The 19,830-nt window shown below is 47.1% G+C and overlaps 1 long non-coding RNA gene across 8 annotated transcripts; it reads left to right on the top strand.

Moving 5' to 3' along the window:
* The first annotated feature begins 510 nt into the window (after positions 1-510).
* LOC136528231 (uncharacterized) lies at positions 511-13,451 on the top strand. Of its 8 annotated transcripts, none has more exons than XR_010777012.1 (8): positions 511-1,180; positions 2,042-2,889; positions 2,970-3,669; positions 3,755-3,948; positions 4,064-4,190; positions 4,289-4,330; positions 11,974-12,042; positions 13,383-13,451. It is a non-coding gene; the product is annotated as an uncharacterized lncRNA (long non-coding RNA). The 8 variants fall into 8 exon arrangements; XR_010777010.1 differs by lacking the exons at positions 11,974-12,042; positions 13,383-13,451 and having other exon boundaries at positions 2,042-2,886; positions 2,970-3,095; positions 3,184-3,216; positions 3,407-3,669; positions 4,289-4,588; XR_010777009.1 differs by lacking the exons at positions 11,974-12,042; positions 13,383-13,451 and having other exon boundaries at positions 2,042-2,886; positions 2,970-3,095; positions 3,407-3,669; positions 4,289-4,588.
* Positions 13,452-19,830: the final 6,379 nt, after the last annotated feature.

Raw genomic sequence — 19,830 nt, 5'->3', positions numbered from 1 at the left:
GTAAAAATAGGACTCAAACATAGGTCTTTTGCAGATTTAATACTGGACCCACATTCATAAACACAGACGGACCCACTTATCATCCACCTGAGTGTCATCATAATCAAGGAGTCAATCTTTCGAGTGCCATTTTTGCAATTTTTTCGTGAAACAGGGACTGGTTTCATCTTTTGTTTGTATGTGCGAAATGTATGTATAGTATCTTTTACATATGAATCCTGCCTCCAAAAGCTGACCAGGCAGCATGCCACGTTGCGTGGTTTTCGAAGCTGTTCGATCGGGCGCGCGGACGGTCCAGATCAAGCGAGCCGCGGTCATTTTTTCAAAAAACCCTTTCTATGTTTTGAAAATCAACCCGCGCTCCAGAGGTCCTTTCAGTATATTTTGCAAAAAAAACACCTCAAATTATTTCAAAATAAACCCGCAGTCTAGATCGGATGGGCTAGGTTTTTTTTTTGCAAACAAGACCTTCTCGGTCACAAAAGCTGGCATCTCCAGAGACTTCGTCTCGATCTCACGCAAGAGGCTCCTCGCTGCTGTCGCGGGGCCACCCGCCTGCTCTATCGCCTCCGCTCTCTACTCCCCACCATCTTCTTGTCGCGCCACCGGAGCAGGCTAGAATCGAGGTCACCGGCGAACTAGCACGATGACGAGCTGGTGTTGGCGGCTGGCCCTCGGCGCGGCAGGCACCCGGCCACCACCTGAGGCGCTGCCGCGACGGGGATCTGGTGGCGCTGCCAAGGCGTGGGAGCGACCGGCCGCAGGTCCCGACGCGAGTTCCTTGGCGCGGTAAGACAACGGCGCGGGTCCCTTCCACCGGTGAGCTGGTGAGGCAGCCGGCTCAGGCGCGGCGGCGCCTCCAGGCACGATGGCCTCGGCCCCTGGCCACGGGGCATGGCGGCGGCTCCCTGAACCTGGCGAGGGCGCTCGCCTACCGCCAGCAGTCAAGCCGTAAGCGAAGCACGAGATCAGGGCCGGTGGTGACGTCAAACCAGATTTCGACTTTGAGCTCGAGATGGACGACACGTCGACGCCCACCATGTGTTCGATGCAATGCTGGCAAGAGGAGAGATAGTCACATTGTGCGGACGGCGGGGCAGCATGCCACGGTCCGATACACATGAGTTGAACAAGAATGAATCATGAGAACTGAACTCCAGTTAATCCGCTGATGCTATAGGTATAAGATTGGTTACGAATTACTAGAATTTACCATTCATGAGCACTGAACTTTTTGGCAGGCTTGCAAGATAGCTTTATCAGACTTACCGATTCATAGTACCTTTTCTGATTTTGAATGTTTATCTGATTTGATATTTTCTATCTGTGCAGTAGACTGTAGGAGTTATTTTGTAAGGCCATTTGTGCTCCTCTGAATTAGTGAATTATTTTACCTTACTGTGCTTATGATATCTTCATTGATCTATAAAAAAACATTGATTTCATAGAGCCAACAAAAGATGAAAAGTTGAAAACCCACTTATAGGTCCACAAAGGGAAATTCCAATAAAGAATACTGTTTATTTACAGAGAAATATTACAAGCTCAAAAAAAAAAAAAATTGGTATTGTAGTAAACATACCAATGCGATGGAATCATGGGAGTGCATATTCTGTTTTAGTGTTACTTCTGATTGGTTAATCTGTAAATATCTATTAAAATATTTGCAGTTCAACGAATATGATAATTGTGACTCTTGATTTCTCCTGCAGAAATGCGCCTGTGCCAAACTAAATCTGAAACTGCAAAAATTCTAGCTGGATAATATCATGATCAATTTTCAGCTTCTATGCACTTTATATTCATGTGCAACACTAAAATAACCACAGGGGATATCAAAGATGGCGTGGCAACGCCGCGCCTTGAGTTTTCTAGTACAGTAGTATTACGTATATCCGAACGGCGCATTGGTGCACGTAAGTTTCATAGGTGGTTCAGGTAGAGTAGTTCAAAAATCAAAATCTCCCACAATTAAAAAAGACTAAAGAGTGGATATTGTTTTGGTGTGACATTTCACGTGAGTCCATGATTTTTTTTTCAGGATGTGGATCCATGGTACCTGCTGCGATCCCGCACACGTCCATCCCTTAGCGTCAAAATAAGGAAAGAAAGCTCGCTCCTCCCTCCCCCGCACCCGACGCGCTCCATCAATCACGCACCCGAGACGTGCTCCTTCCTTTCTTCCTTCCCCCGTGGTAGATCGTGCGCTCCTCGCTCCCCGCACGGTACGATCGTGTCAACCAATGCCATCAGGCCGCGCCGCCACCACCAGCCGAGGTGTTCGACCCGGCGGCGGTGGCGCGGTACGACACCGCAGCAGCAGGCATGGAGCTGTACGTGACGGAGGGGTGGGCGTGGCTGTTCGAGCAAGCGCTGCGTGGTGCCGTGTACGACCCCGCCGTGGACTCGTGGTGCGAGATGGCGTGCGGGATGCAGGAGGGGTGGATGGGCTACTCCACCGTGGCCGGGGGCTGCATGTACATCGTGGCGGAGTACGGGGAGTGGCGGCTGAAGCGGTACGACGACGCCCGGGACGAGTGGCAGATGGTGGCCGGCAGCGGGGTGCCCCCCCGAGGTGCACCGGCCACACGTCGTCGCCGGCGAGGTCGGGGAGGTCGCCGGCGGGAGGAGGAGGATATACGTCGTCGGCGCCGGCCTCGATGTCGTCGTCTGCACTGTTTCTGCCGCCACCGCCGCGGCGCCTGGCGTCGAGGATGAAGTGGTGTAGTGGGAGGTGGTCAAGGGCCCTGTCGAGTTCGCTGGATCTTGCGGCTCGGCTTCGTGGTGACTGGTGACTTTGAGTCCATGCTGGTGTCGCCCTTGGAGACAGCTGAATGCAACTTTGCAGGCACTGCTTTCATGTTGAGGAACCGTAGTATACCTAAGGTAGTTGTACCTAATCAAATTGGTCTGATGCAATTTTGGTGCTTATTTGGTTTCCATTGTTCTGACCATTTCTTTCATTTTAGGTTGGCTACCAAACTCCATGAGTGCAAATGTTGAGTTGATCTCTCAATTGGTTGTGCCTGACAAGTCAGTTATAAAAAAATGAGTTACAAGTAGCAAGACCTAGACCATCTCATTGAGTCTAGCAGGTAGAAAGACTTGGACGACTAATTTATAGTTTTTTAGCTGATCCAAATCTTACATATCCATGATTGCTGGTCACACGATCATTTTCAGAGTCTCCCAAATGCCAAATTGTCCTCCTAAATGGTATGTCGGCCTTTCATGGTGACCATAGGCATCAATATTGAGTTTTATTTTGACAAAGTTGCCTGTAAATACGTTTAGCATGTTATCTTTTTACACTATGTTTGTTAATGTCCTTTATAAATTGTTGTCTCCCTTGCAATAAAGCTTTTGGTTCAGTTTGTGATGCTATATGCACTTTTGCGCTCTGTAGGCAGGAAGACGCTCAAGAGTTTTAAAGTTTTGCCATGGATAGACTGCATGATGAATTGCTGAAGCTTAATGGCAATGGTTCGAATTCAAAGGAGGGTATGGTTGTGTCCTCTACTATGAGGATAGCAAATACAAGTCTGAATAAAAAAAGGTGCTCCTACTGGGTTATGGTGCCGAGGTGGATCAGAAACAAGTATGCTAATGATCTTTCGTCAGGTGTGATATTCGGAAGAGAGCTTGTGAAATCTCCTGTCCTTACCCCTGGTCCGTAGATCTTTCATCAAACTTTAATTGTTCTTCATAGAATTATTGTCAGTATACTTATTAGAGTCGTCCTTTGTCCTTTCAGTTGTGCTTGCTGAGGAGGCATCAAAGATCGCTTGTACTTACAGTGATGTGTCCGCTGCCACAATACTAGATGTAGAGAAATGCAAAGAGTTGAAGATGGGTTCCTACTTGGGAGTTGCTATTGTGTTACAAATCCACTAATGGGAACGTCAAGAGAAAGCTAGCTATTGTTGGGAAGGGTTTCACTTTTGACAGGTTTATACTTTCTAGTACTTACAACATTTTTAGTGGCTTTATCAAAAACTAGAAGTAGACATGAAGGTGGAATAGTTTGTTATTTTTCTTATGCTTGATTTGCCTATGAATCCAGTGGTGACTACAACATTATGACCGGGCCAGGCTGCAACATCGAACTGATGAAATTAGACATGGGAGGCTCTGCAGTTGTATTCTGTGCAGCTAAAGCTTTGGGACAAATCAAGCCTCTTGGAGTAGAGGTACTTCATTTTTCACAGCCTCATAGTTGTATGAGATGTAGAGGTTTTACCCATATTAGTTTATCTATTAATTTTCTATGATTTTTCCCTTCTCACAGGTTCACTTTTTAATGTAGCCCATCATGGACGCTTGGGAACTGGTACACTAGGCGATGATTTATGGCATAGCGTGTAACAACCCAAAAATTCACACCAAAAATCCCAACTACAAAATTTTTTCTTCAAAACCCCATGTGATGATGAGTGACATTTGTAGGAGCTAACCCTAAGTGTTGCATTAGTCGTAATCCAACTAAACCTACATGACTTGCACAAGTATCTCACCTCATCACCTTGAATTTATTTTACCACATAGCATACATCAAGTTGCATTATATTCAACATGGTGATTTGGATTTTATTTGGGTTTATGTGTTGATTAATAAAAGCTAACAAATATTTGTTTATAAATAAATGTACTAACATGGGATTAATATCCCAACATATACTATGACCAATGTTTATCACCATGGGACATTATACCAAAGGAGAAATATGCCACTTTGATTTATATACATGAAAGAAGTGTAACATAATACAAAAAGAAATAGAAAAAGAAAAGGAAATAGGAAAGAAGAGGGAACAGCAGCAGCCCAGGCCTGCTCAGCCTTGCGAGCTAGCCTGGCCAAGCCCGCCTGTCCTCCCACTCGCGCGCGCGGCCCACGAAGCTGACCCAGCAGCATCCTACCACCCGCGCGCGCACAAGCCACTGACGAGCCGGACCCGCCCGTCAGCCATCACGCATTGCACGCCGCCGCATCAGGACAGGCTGACAAATGGGCCCCTCTGTTAGCCGCCGAAGCTACAGCGTCGTCGTCTTCCCCACGCTCCCTCCACCATGCGACCGAGAGCTGACCGTGGAGCAGGCGTGGGCCCGGGGTCGCGCACGTCGCATGACCCTGTCTGATGAGTACAGGCCCGATCTTCCGAGAGGTAGCCGGTAAGTTCGATTTGTGGAGATCTCGACGTTGGCGATCCGGCTTCAAATCAGACACGATTCGAACCCTGCAACCGTTACACCACTGCTCCATTGGTTATCAACCAAGCACAACTTGATTGACCTCGCCAAGAAGGCTTTTCCTGCAAGCGAATCGAAGAGCACAAGCAAGAAGGTAAAACACGCAATCTGAAATTGCAAATATGAATGACGCGAATATCAATAGAGGGTTCAAGAACTCGGTTCCAAAGGACTAATCGACACAGTGGAGGAGATCAAGAACGGGGGCCCTGGATCACTGCAAAAGGATTTGTCACCACAGTTACAATGAACGATTCAGTTTCTCGATGGAAAACTAAACTCTAAACAAAACCCAATTGTGTAGCAGCGGCGGCGGCTGTGTTTATAGTCTAAGACTCGACCTAGGGTTGGGGACGGCCAGGGGTTGGGCGCCCACAACTTGGGCTTAAGGCCCGACACGATACATGGCCAAGTTGGCCCAAATAGGTGACGCAGCACCTTGCCGTGGTCACACAGAATGATCCACGGACCTTCTGGAGCTGGGACCAGATCCAAAACGACGGCGTCGTCGTCCCCTTTCCAACGCATCCAAGAACGGCCCGTTTCGATGTCGTATGAGGAAGTTATGACCGAAACAGTGACGACGTGTCTGCTGAATCCGAGGACGACGTGGCAGCTGAGTTGGAAACGAATTGCAACTTGGGGAAGACCATGGCGTCGATGTGTCCAGCATGGCGATGTCCTCATCATCCTCCCCTTCTTGAATTGGAGTCGTCCTCGACTCCATCTTGGCGATGTCCTCATTATCCCCTCCTTGTAGAATTGGAGTCGTCCTCGACTCCATCCCATCATCAGCGAACTCCTGCAAAAGGTTAGTGACAGCAGGCAATGCACCAGACATAAAAGGTTGACAAAACATAGTATAACATGGTGCATCAGGATTATCACATAACTCAGCAGTAGCAGGAGTTGTAGCAAGAAAAGCACCTCCTTTTAACTTAATCCCATTATTTTTAGCAATGTCTGTTGGAGGTTTATTTTTTATCTCATTAGCATGTTTAATAATATCCGTAGGAGACAAAGGTAGCAATGTAATTTTCTTGTCCTTATGTATGATAGTGTATGTATTAGTTCTACCATGGTGTAAAGCATCATTATCAAATTCCCATGGGCGACCTAACAAAACAGAACAAGCTTGCATAGGGACAACATCAAAATCAGCAGTATCATGATAAGAGCCTGTGAAAAAGCTAATGCGTGCTGATTTAGATACCTTAGTCTTAGCACTATTATTGAACCATTGAAGTTTATATGGATACGAATGTTGTCGTGTGGTCAAGCCAAGCTTGTCAACCAAATCTGAACTCACCAAGTTGTTGCAACTCCCGCTATCAATGATAGTGAGAACACGACAACCCTGCACAATGAGATACATGTGGAACAAATTGTGGCGTTGGATCTTCATCTCTTCTTCATGTACCACATGTGTACTCAACACACGCTGCACAAGAAGGGTGATATGCACCCGCTAGGGTTGAATCCCGATCTTTCGATGAGAGAAGGTGGATAACTCGATTTGGGGATGGAGATGACGTTCACGGCCCGACTACAACCATCCAAGGATGCTGCGCCTTAGCAACCGATACACCACCTCCAACAGCCGTCGCGATCTTGTGGAGCACGATCAACCAAACCACTAGGGTAATTCCTGCAAGCAATCGAGGAACAAGCAAGAACAAGTAGAACAAGCAACTCAATTGCAAATATGGAGATGAAGAACCAATCTGAAATCACAAAGTTGGGGTTCTGAATCGAGTAGAACGGATGGTCTAGTCGACACATGCGTCTACAAGGAAGTAGCAATGGCTAAACTTGATCTAAACAAAACCCAATCTGTTTGTGGCGGCTCTAATCCTTATTAATACCTAGGGGAACGACCAGGGGGTGTTGGGGTCGTTCTCCAACCCTAGGACGCATCCCTAATGGACCCAACTTGATACATGGACCATCGGCCCAAATTAGGGTGATGCAGCACCAAAGGCAGAAAAGGTCCTGGCGTGAAAACGACGACTACGGAAGCATCGGATAAGATATAGCCATGAGTCCAGATCCGTTGGAAAATAGACTTGATAAGCTTTCCAAAAAGTGCTAGAACGTCCCAATCCGAGTCCGTATGCGACCGTGGTGAACATCACAAGTTGGAGCTGTCCTGGAGTCCGAATCCAGCCCCAAAACGTGTTGGATTTGATCTCTTTCTTTCCTTGGACCAAAAGTGACGTGGTGTCCAGGTGGAGGACGTTAGGAATACATGGATTTGGTCCCCAATCAACTTCATTAACCTTCCATGCTTTCCATATGCAATCAAACCTTCCCTTGATCCATGTAAGTATTTCTGAAAATGACAACGAACACACATCATGGTGCAGCATCAATTCATCAAATGTATCAAATACAATCATGGTAAAGGATTGTTTCACCTGTGAATCAAAAGTTGCTAATGTGGTTGTATCCAGGCAGGTGATGTCCTCATCATTCTCCCCTTCTTGGCTGCAAGTCGTCCTCGACTTGCCCCAATGGCATTCAAAGGTGCTTGCTTTGATGTTGGAGCATGGAGCGACGACTATGCTGCATGGCCACAACCAGCAATGCTCCCCTTCTTTGGCCTTACCCTGTTGCATATTGGAAAAACTAGGAAAACTTTGCAAGACATTATTAGTGTTAGTGCAGCCCTCAATTTGATCTTGGTATTGTGGCCCAAAAGGATATTTTAGATTAGAGCAAATATAAACTTTATGCACCAAATATTCTCCTTTGCTGTCATATTTGCCAATTGCATGAAGCGAGCAATGATTAAAACTTGGCAAACCAGAATCAAATTTAAGTTTCTCTTTTAGACAATTTAGATTACACAGAATATCAAATTCAATATAACCCAAAGTATTTAAAGAGGACAGCAAGTTCAGTTCATCTTGTGCACATGTAATAGGATGAAAAAGCTTATCTTCAGCACATTTGTATGGTTCCAAACCAAAAGTATCACACTTATTCGCTACTTGTGGCATAGGAGTAAAAGAATCATTAGCACACAACTCCTCTTTATCACAAGGAACAACAAGTAATTCATTTTGTGACAAAGGAAAATGCAGAGTGGACAAATTTTGGACATTATGGGTCACATCATTCTTGCAAGTATTCACAAATAATAGACTCTCCTTTTCAGCATTGAGAGCAAGACAAAACAATTGACCAATATGTTTGTATGATTTACTAATTAACAAGGTTCGAATTTCAGAATTGAGCCCTCTCATGAACCTACTCATAACATCTTCCATGCATTCATCTAATCCACCAAACATGATGCAAATCTTAAAATCATGGTAGTATTCTTTTACAGTCCTACTATCTTGCTTCAAGTTGTCTAATTTTGCAAGCAAATAATCAGCATAATATGAAGGAACGAATGCATCTCTAAAAAGAAATTTGAAGTCTTCCCAAGATTCTAGAACTTTGTTATGCCTACAAATGTGTTTCCATTCTAGTAAAGCATATTCAATCAAAACATTAGAGGCAATATAAATCTTTTGTTTCTCGGACAGGTCATGCTCATCAAATTCATTGTCTACTTTTAACTCCCAATCAATGTAAGCTTGAGGATCAAACTTACCATCATATAACGGCAAGTGTTGAATGATATCCTGAATATGAGGGTCTAGTTTCAACAGCTCAAAAATCTCCATATCACCTGCCATGATTAGTAGAAAACAAGAAACACAAAAAACAATATGTATCCTCCTATCAACTACTAGGATGTGTCGGTTGTAATTCTCTCAAACTCAACTTGTTAAAACAAGCCCTTACAAGTTCTTACCAAGCCAAACAGGAGGTGACGGCAACCAACAAGTCTACAACCATGGAATGAAGTGTATCGGTGCCGCAACAACAACACCTGTCAAGCTGTAGTCGAAATATGTGGAGCTATAGGTGGGCTAAAGCAAGGAAGTACTAGAACCACGTTAGTTGCAAGCAAATTGAACAAACGCTCAATGACGTTATTGTGCTGGTCCTAGGCTAGTACATGCTAGAGACGCGAGCCTAGACACAAACGAAGTCACTGAGCTGCAACAAAGAAGGATCCCAAGGAGAGGAATAACAACAAAAGAAAAATCCTTCTCTTCTTCTTTCTCTTTCTGTTCTTTCTTTCTTTCTTTCTTTTCTTTCTTTCTTTTCTTTCTTTCTTTTCTTTCTTTCTTTCTCTGATACCAATTGATGAGTACAGGCCCGATCTTCCGAGAGGTAGCCGGTAAGTTCGATTTGTGGAGATCTCGACGTTGGCGATCCGGCTTCAAATCAGACACGATTCGAACCCTGCAACCGTTACACCACTGCTCCATTGGTTATCAACCAAGCACAACTTGATTGACCTCGCCAAGAAGGCTTTTCCTGCAAGCGAATCGAAGAGCACAAGCAAGAAGGTAAAACACGCAATCTGAAATTGCAAATATGAATGACGCGAATATCAATAGAGGGTTCAAGAACTCGGTTCCAAAGGACTAATCGACACAGTGGAGGAGATCAAGAACGGGGGCCCTGGATCACTGCAAAAGGATTTGTCACCACAGTTACAATGAACGATTCAGTTTCTCGATGGAAAACTAAACTCTAAACAAAACCCAATTGTGTAGCAGCGGCGGCGGCTGTGTTTATAGTCTAAGACTCGACCTAGGGTTGGGGACGGCCAGGGGTTGGGCGCCCACAACTTGGGCTTAAGGCCCGACACGATACATGGCCAAGTTGGCCCAAATAGGTGACGCAGCACCTTGCCGTGGTCACACAGAATGATCCACGGACCTTCTGGAGCTGGGACCAGATCCAAAACGACGGCGTCGTCGTCCCCTTTCCAACGCATCCAAGAACGGCCCGTTTCGATGTCGTATGAGGAAGTTATGACCGAAACAGTGACGACGTGTCTGCTGAATCCGAGGACGACGTGGCAGCTGAGTTGGAAATGAATTGCAACTTGGGGAAGACCATGGCGTCGATGTGTCCAGCATGGCGATGTCCTCATCACTGTCCCCCACCTTAGCGCCGTGCCCACGCACCCCCCCCCCCCCCGCACGCGAGAGCCGTCCGATGCGCTCGGCGCATCACCAGCCGCTCTGCCATCCACCATGGATCAGCATGGAGCTCGACCTATAAAGGAGGACCCCGAGCCCTAGCCCTCCATTCACCTCGCCGTCGCTGTGCAGTTCACACCAGCACACTAAGCCGAGGGACGAGAGGAGAAGGAGAGGCGCGGAGAAGGACGCCGCCGCCGGAATAGAGGAAAGCGCCATCGTCTTCTTCCGCGAGCCGACGCAGCACCACGCACCGCTACATGGCCGCACCGTCAACACCACACTGCTACTCCGCACCGCCAAGCACACCGCAGTGAGCACTTTGGCTGAGACCTCTCCAAGCCCATCGGGAACGCTATCGCAAGGCACGCGCTCACCGCGCTCGCAACGCCGCCGCCATGGCGCAGCCACCGCATGCGCATCCGGCCACCTCGCTGAACTAGGAGTGGCCGTAGAGCACCGCCGTGACACCTGGATGATAGCCGTATAGACCAAGAGGCCATTAGCCGGCCGCAGTGCCCTGGCCACGTGCACCGGACCTTGGGCGGAGCTCCACCGTGCACTACCACCGCATGTGGACTCCACCACACCTTATGGTCATCGTCGACGCTACACTATGCCTCCCCGCTAACTGTCTGAAGGAAGACGGGGCACCAAGACCCCTGGAATTGCCCCTAGATGCCTCGCCGACGAGCACTGCCACGCCGAGCTACCGTTCACCATGGCCAGAGCCCTAGGAAGCCCTAGCCGTTGCCCCGACCCCACCGTCGCAGTCGCCATGGCATGGGGAAGCTTGTGCCCACCTAAATTGAACACCAGCGCCACAGGTGAGGCTCACCGGGGAGCTCACCACTAGCGGGAGCACGCCAGGCAAGAAGCAGGGGATTTTCCCCTCGCCGGCCACACGTCCGTGCACTTGGTGCACGTGAACCGAACCCTGGGAAGGAGTAAGTGGACCAAGTCCTTCATAGACCGGCTCTGCGGTCTATGGACCAACGCAGGCGGGTTCACCATGAACCGCGCCTCACATGCGCCCGTGGACCACGGCCCGTTAGTGGCCCAGTAAGACGACATGGCCACACCAGCATGCACCACGTGGCGGGCCAATGCCCAGCCTGTATCCAGGCCCAACCGGCCTAGTTTGGACCCGGCCTGAGCTGACCGTTGACCGGGCCCACAAGTCAGCGACACAGAGCCGCTAGACCCACTTGTCAATGGGTGACGTCATGCTGACATCATGATGACGTCATGTGGGTCCCACCTATCAGTGACAAACAAACACAGCCAAGGTGACGTCATGATGATGTCACGATGACGTCAGTTGCTGACGTCAGCAGCTCTGGACCCACCTGTCAGTACCGCAGCCAAGACGATGACATCATGCTGATGTCATACTGATGTCAGCATGCCACGTGGACCAACAGGAGCGTGACACGTGTCAGCACGATATTAATTCAGCCTTTTCCCATTTTCAGAAATGATTGAAACTTTGAAAATTCATAACTAATTCATACGAACTCATAAAAATACAGGACCAGGACCAAAATTCATCTAAAATCGAGCTCTACGCAATGAACCCATGTTTGAGTGCATTTGGCTCTTTTGAATTTTCATTGCCTTTTGTGCTATTCTATATACGTCGCTAATACGACTATAATGCGATCGTTTGCAGACTCGGAGGAGAACCAGACGGACGAGGACCGAGAGTACCGTGAGGAGTACGGAGATGAATACACTAAAGGTGCCACATCCCACCCAATCTCGTAGCACCTATTACACATGGCTAATATAGAACTGCTATTGCCTTACTTTATCGTTATTTTTCACACTATAATAGGACTTGCATGGTAGTATGCTTTCTTGATGGCCTTTACCTTGACGCAACCTTACCCCTACTCACCCTGCTGTTAGGTTAAATCACACGCTTGCTGATATATTTCACTGCTTATTATTTCTACTATGCTTATATATATACCATATTGATGCGTGGTGGAAACTAGAGTTATCTGGACTATAGGGAGAGTGCTGCGTGTGTGACTTGGGTGTGTGGAGGGTAAGGGTTGTGTCGACCAAGTTGGAGTGTACGACGAGCCTGGGGCAAGTCTTGCCATGAGGTGCTACCTGGGCACCCCTAGAATGGATACCTGTGGTGGGTAAATGGTGATATGAGGTGGCCTTAGGTGTGAACCTATGATGGGAGGAGCTCGGGGTGGAGGTGCTATGGTGGCACGGTATAACCATGTTGAAGACATTCTGGCTTGGTCATCTCTAAGGACTTACTAGTACTCAGACTCACTAGGAAGTGTTACGTACCACTCGCCCTATATGGTGCGGGACGGCCAGACTACTTGGTAGGATATTGCCACTACTGCTATGTTGATAGTGGATAGTGCAAGGAGGTACAGGGCGTAGAGGATTTCCCCCACACCCTTCCGAGACTTCATGGAGACCTTGTGGACTCGGCTCATGACTCACAGTTTTAGCCACCGCAGACTAGACTTGGGGTGTACCAGGGCTGAATGGTAGAGTGGCATTATCCTAGGCTAGCAAGCGGCCGGAATAAGCCCAGTTGACGACGGTCAGCGAAGAAGGCAGATCTTGTTGTTATGTAAAACCTCTGTAGAGTGTATGGTTGATCGATCGATACATATGCCGACTTATCGGCTATGGACCTTTACTAGGTTTCGCTTAAACTAGATAGTGAGATGAGTCCTTCTCTTCTTCCCCCATGAGAGAGTGTCAGTTGTAGCCAGGGGCTATAGGCCATGAGACAGTGCCGAGAGGGAGTTGGCCTGTCGACTGAGCGATGGTATGGTGGTGGTGTGGTGATGATATGGCGATGGTGGTATATCGATCCTAGGATCGAAACCTGGCTCTGGACGAGAAAAGGGGGTGGAATGTGTGTGAGAATGGTGTTAAAACTTTACTATACTATTATATACTTGATATGCTAATACATAGAAAACCCTGGCCTTATAGGTTCCTTTTGATTATATCCAACTTGCATCCAATTTCCATAAAGCATAGCTCATAGGGTGGGAGTGGCCAGTACAAATCGTACTGATAAACTTTGGCACACAGGTTCTGCTGAGGAGTATAGTTTTGAGGAGTTTGATGGTTGAGGGGTTCATTCCTACACTCGAGTTTTGGCGATCTTATCTTCAAGCTGTTCTGGATGAATGCTACTTTTGATTCCGCCGATGCGGCGATGTAATAATTTATGTAATTCCGCACTTTTATGTACTCTGATATTATCGTTGTATGGATGTGGTGTTCGACTGGAATTTGGGTAATATGATCTACAACGGTCATATTACACTTCGACTTTATGGATTTTCCTTCACAGAAATCAGGTCGTTTTAGTTGGTATCAGAGCCATACTTGACCCTAGGGCAAAACCCTGAGAAATGGACGATAGAATAAGACGTGAACAACCCTTCTTTCAGTTATATACTGACCCTGCATTTACTTTTATGCAAGGCTTATCTATTTATTGACCTGCTAATACATGTTCCTTAAAACATGCAGATGGCAACGAATGTCGAATGGCTGCCTATAGGACCGCTACCTCTAGACCACGCCAAGCTTACCTTCGACCTACATGAGCTCGGGGGTTTTGCATAGACCCTCTACCGAGTTCTCGTCACGTTAGGAGTCCCTGATGAGATTGTCAAGGTCACCTGCACCGGGAAGTCAGCTCAGGAAGGAGGAATTGAAGGACCGGTTGTCACCTCAGTCGAGTTCCCAGCTAGCACTACCTTACCTTCTGTCCTAGGTTTCACCGAGTTGACTATAGAGGACACAGTTGAGGAGGGACTGCGAGCTATCTCACACAAGGCACTTCGCAGAGTGATGAGGGACCACTACGAGCACCTAAAGACGACAGAGTTCCATCTACTTCCCTAGGCCCTTGACCTCAGCCTTACCCCTAGTGAGCAGAGTTTCATAGCCAGTAGAGTTATCTTTGCCGAGGAGGACAGATGCCTTCGTGTCTCGGCTATCCACCTACTAGAGCAGGACAGGTACGTGACCTAGCTTGAGCAGAGGAGATGTCAGGACAAGGCCCTTCTGTGGGAGTACCAGAAGCAAGACTCACAGGGAGCACAGGAGCGAGCTAGTCTGCTTGAGACAGTTGCCAAGCTACAGGACGAGCTCAACCGTCGTGAAGAAGTCCACAAAGCCGAGGTCGCTGACTTACAAGACAAAGCCGCCGACCTAGGCAACAGGAACTGCTACCTCAACAGCAAGGTCTTGGAGTTGTAGAGAGAGTTGGATGACAAGAAGGCTAAGTTCAACCACAGAGGAGATAGAGAGAGGTCCAAGGGGATTGACATGCTGAAAATCCAATCTAAGAACAAGACCACGACTTAGGAGCTAGAGGAGTTCAGGAAGAAGGCCGTTCGCAACCAGGGTCACCTGATCGAGGCACTCAGGCAGAATGAGTACCTATAGGACAAGTGTGAGAGGACTTGGTAGGCTTGGCAGAAGTCTGACAAGAAGCGCCTCAGGGAGATGAAGTGTATGTGGGATCAGCTACCTAAGGAGATTCGCAGCAAGACGAAGCCTAGGATAGAGGAGTTTGAGTTAGCCCCGACTTGCCTCAACCTAGACGCCTGCCCTACCCTACCTGGAGCCAAGCCTACTAAGGAGCTCACTAAGGCCTTGAAGTACGTGTCCAGACTTCACAAGTCCGATGAGGAGATCGAGATCGAGAACAGTCGTATCCTAGCTACAGTGTATGAGTTAGAGTAGATGACCCTGCATGGTCATGATTCATGTCAGTGGCTTCCATAAGTTGTACCCCATGATGTACCCCTTATGAGATGTAATATGAGACACTATGTGTAGTATGATTCTCGTGAGTCTTCAAGTGTAGCTACTGGAGATGATGCTATGTAATAAAATCCATGTAACGAATGTTTTGGATCTTATTGCATCTTATGGATCTTATTGCTTCTTTGTAATGAGTGTTAGATAGTATAAATGTTTTTCTTTAAATCGTCAAAATCATGTAATCATACTGAATTATAAGCACTTATGGCACAAACACTAAAATTCCTATGATCCGTGTTGCAGATGCCGAACCGCTGATCTGCTCGCCTAATGAACCATGGATGTGCGCCCACCCCCAAACCAGTCAAACCAAATGGGGGTCGTGGTGTCAACAACCATGGCCATGGCCGTGGCCATGGACGTGGAGGGATACCCTTCAACCTGGAGAATACCCCGCCGCCTGAGGAGAACATTCTGCCACCACCACCATCGAACCTGGCAGAGGTGATGGCACAATAGACCCAGCTTCTTGTAGCTCTTATAGACAGAGTAAACCGTAGCTAGGGAGGTCAGCAGAATGACTTTCAAAGGAAGCTGGAGGGATTTCTGAAGCTGAGGCCACCTACCTATGATGGCACCGACCCTGACCCGCTTGTAGCTGATGACTGGCTCAAGGAGGTGGAAAAGAAGCTCGACCTCACCACCTTCACCGATGATGAGTGTGTTGGAGCTGCCACACACCAGCTCACAGGTGCAGCACGCACCAGGTGGGACAGTTTCAGTGATTCCCATGAGGACCCTGCCAACATCTCATGGGATGAGTTCGCCAAAGCATTCACTGAGTATCACATTCCCAAGGGTATTATGGAGGCCAAAGCTGAGGAGTTCCGCAACATCAAGATGGGAAAGGATAGGGTGACTGAGTATACTACTCATTTCACCAACCTTCTATGCTATGCACCTTCCTATGTTGTGAACTCTGAGAAGGAGAAGTTGTACTATTACCACAAGGGACTTAACCCGCACATCAAGCTGAAGTTTGGCGGTATTGAGAGTAGCACGTTGCGTGCTCTGGTGGATCGCTGCATCCAGATCGAGAAGGACCGTGCTAAAGCTTGAGAGGAGTACAAGGATAGGAAGTGTAAGCCTAAGGAGTCCTTCCATGGCCATGATCACAAGAGGTTTCGTAGAGATGCACCATCCAAGGAACGCTCTCGCCACAACAGGGATGACAACCCTGGATCGAGTAGGGGTGGTGGAGGCTACACCACCAAATACTCCCGCCCTGCTCAGGATCGTTACACCCAGGACCGTTATGCTTAGGACCGCAACACTCAAGACCATTCCAACCGTCCCCGCTCAACGAATGAATGCCCAGCACAGAACCGCTCTGCACCAAGCACTAGAAACTAGAAGGCACCCGCGCCAACCCCTATAGGCGGTGCACCTTTCACCTGCTTCGCTTGTGGCCAACCGGGTCACAAAGCCACTAAGTGCCCTCAAAACTTAGCCGCTCAGAAGTCTCAGTTCAAGGGATCTGCTACTCGTGGACGTCTCAACCATCTGGACGCCGAGGAAGCACAGGCTGCCCCTGATGTTGTGTATGGTATGTTTTTAGTTAATGGCAATACTACATCAGTTCTATTTGACTCTGGAGCAACTTGTTCTTACATATCATCCAAGTTTGCACGAGAGCATGACCTACCTGTAACCCCACGTGGAAAGCCTATCATCCCCAGCTCACCTTTAGGAGACCTAAAGTGCACCCACATCTGTAACGGAGTGAGTCTTACCATTGAGGGTCTTATCTTTAAAGCCGACCTAACCCTGTTACCTTCCACAAGCCTAGATGTCATCTTAGGTATGGATTGGCTAACCATTCATCGAGGTATCATATCATGTTCACCTAGATATGTTCAAGTGACCCACCCATCAGGACAAGTTATTAGATGTGAACCCTAGTCCGGGAAGTCCACTTCTATCCTATGTGCCCTTAAAGCTAGTTCAGAATCACAAAAGGAGGAGAAGACAATTCATGATGTGCCTATGGTCAGAGACTATCCTGATGTATTCCCTGAAGAATTACCGGGTATGCCACCAGACTGTGATGTAGAGTTCATCATTGATCTTTTATAGGGAACATGACCCATTGCCAAGAGACCCTATCGCATGTCAGTTGACGAACTAGTCGAGCTTAAAAAATAGCTTGATGAGCTCATCTCGAAGGGGTATATCAGACCCAGTGCTTCACCCTAGGGATCCCCTATTCTATTTGTTAAGAAGAAGGATGGCTCGATGAGAATGTGCATTGATTACCGGAACTTGAACGCAGTCACCATCAAGAACAAGTACCCTCTGCCAATAATTGATGATCTGCTTGACTAGCTTAGAGGTGCCAAGTATTTCTCCAAGATTGATCTCAGATTTGGCTATCATCAGATGAAGATTCGAGAGAGTGACATCCCAAAGACAGCTTTTGTGACTAGGTATGGGCAGTTTGAGTTCACTGTGGTGTCTTTTGGACTCATGAATGCTCCCGCATACTTCATGAATATGATGAATAAGGTTTTCATGGATGAACTGGATAAGTTCGTGGTAGTATTCATTGATGACATCCTTGTCTATTCACCCACCACTGAAGAACATGAACATCATCTAAGAACTGTGCTTGAGAAATTAGCCCAACATCAACTCTACGCAAAGTTTAGCAAATGCGAGTTTTGGCTACAGAAAGTTGCCTTCCTAGGCCATGTACTATCAGCTGAAGGTGTTGCAGTTGACCCAGCCAAGATTGAAGCTGTGAAAGAGTGGGATCAACCTTGTAACATGACCGAAGTCAGAAGTTTCTTGGGATTGGCTGGATATTACCACCGGTTCATCGAGAACTTTTCCAAGATAGCCCGTCCAATGACCAACCTTCTGAAGAAGACTAAGGAGTTTGAATGGACGCCCGAGTGTGAGCGAAGCTTCTAGGAATTGAAACAGAAGCTTACCACAACTCCTGTGCTAGCATTGCCTGATATCAATAAAGATTTCATGGTTTACTGTGATGCATCCCGTCAAGGACTTGGCTGTGTATTGATGCAAGGTGGAAGAGTGATAGCTTATGCTTCTCAACAGTTGAAAGAACATGAGAACCATTACCCTACTCATGATCTTGAGTTAGCAGTAGTTGTGCATGTTTTGAAGATCTAGAGGCACTACTTGATAGGCAACAAGTGTGATATCTATACCGATCACAAGAGCTTGAAGTACTTTTTCACTCAGAAAGATCTAAATATGAGGCAACGCCATTGGCTAGAGTTGATTAAAGACTATGACCTAGAAATTCACTATCATCTGGGCAAAGCTAATGTGGTCGCAGATGCTCTTAGTTGTAAGAGTTACTGTCACACTCTGATCACATAATCCATACCACCTGAACTCAAGGAAGAGATTGATGATTTCCAACTTGAGATGCTACTGCATGGCTTGTTGAATGAGCTCCACATACAGTATGATCTCACATATCACATCCGTCAAGCTTAGAAAAATTGTGAAGAAATTGGGTATCTCCGTGGTCTGATGAAACTAGGCTACAAGACCAACCACCATGAAGATGAACAAGGAACCATCTGGTTCAAGGATAGAATCTATGTACCTTCTGATCCAGCACTACAAGAGGAAATTCTATCAGAAGCTCATGATTCTAAGTACTGTATTCACCCTAGGGGTTCAAAGATGTATCAAGACTTGAAGAAACACTTTTGGTGGAAAGGCATGAAGACAGACATTGCAGGACATGTGGCACAATGTGACACCTGTAATAGAGTCAAGGCTGAACATCAAAGGCCTACAGGATTGCTGAAGCCTCTTGACGTTCCTGAGTGGAAATGGGAGAGCATATCCATGGATTTCATAGTCGGGTTGCCCTGTTCACATAAAGGCAATGATTCCATTTGGGTGATTGTAGATTGTTTGACCAAGGTTGCTCACTTTGTACCCGTTAAGACCAAGATCGATGCCAAAAAGTTAGCAGATCTATATGTTGAGCATATCTTCAAACTGCATGGAGCTCCCTCTAATATTGTATCTGATCGTGGTCCTCAGTTTATGTCCCGATTCTAGGAAGCTCTACACAAGTCCATCGAAACCAAACTTGATTTCAGTACCGCTTATCACCCACAGACAGATAGACAGACCGAACGAGTGAATCAGATCTTAAAAGACATGCTTCACGCTAGTGTACTAAATTATGGCTCTGATTGGGAGAAATGCCTACCCTATGCAGAGTTCTCTTACAACAACAGCTACCAAGCCAGTATCAAGATGTCGCCGTTTGAAGCTCTGTATGGCAGACCTTGTAAGACACCTTTGATGTGGTCTCAACTGGGGAAAGATCGTTCTTTGACTCTGCTAAGATTCAAGATGCCAAAGAAGGAGTTGCTCAAGTAAAGGAGAACTTGAGAATTGCCCAAAGTCGATACAAAAGCTATGCTGACAAAAGAAGAAGAGAACTTGAGTTCAATGTGGAAGACTTCGTCTATCTCAAGGTATCCCCGCTATGTGGAACTGTCAGATTCCATGTGAAAGGCAAGCTTGCCCCTAGATTTGTTGGGCCCTACAAGATACGCAAGAGGATTAGAAAACTCGCTTACAAACTTGAACTACCTAAGGAATTGGCGAGTGTACATCCCATGTTTCATGTATCCCAGCTACGCAAGTGTTTGAGAGTGCCCGATGAAGTGATCCCGACTGATACACTTGACATTCAGAA

This window comes from Miscanthus floridulus, chromosome 19 (assembly GCF_019320115.1).
Source record: "Miscanthus floridulus cultivar M001 chromosome 19, ASM1932011v1, whole genome shotgun sequence".
NCBI lineage: Eukaryota > Viridiplantae > Streptophyta > Magnoliopsida > Poales > Poaceae > Miscanthus > Miscanthus floridulus.
Note: the sequence above shows the minus strand (reverse complement) of the source record. Positions and strands in the feature narration are given on the sequence as shown.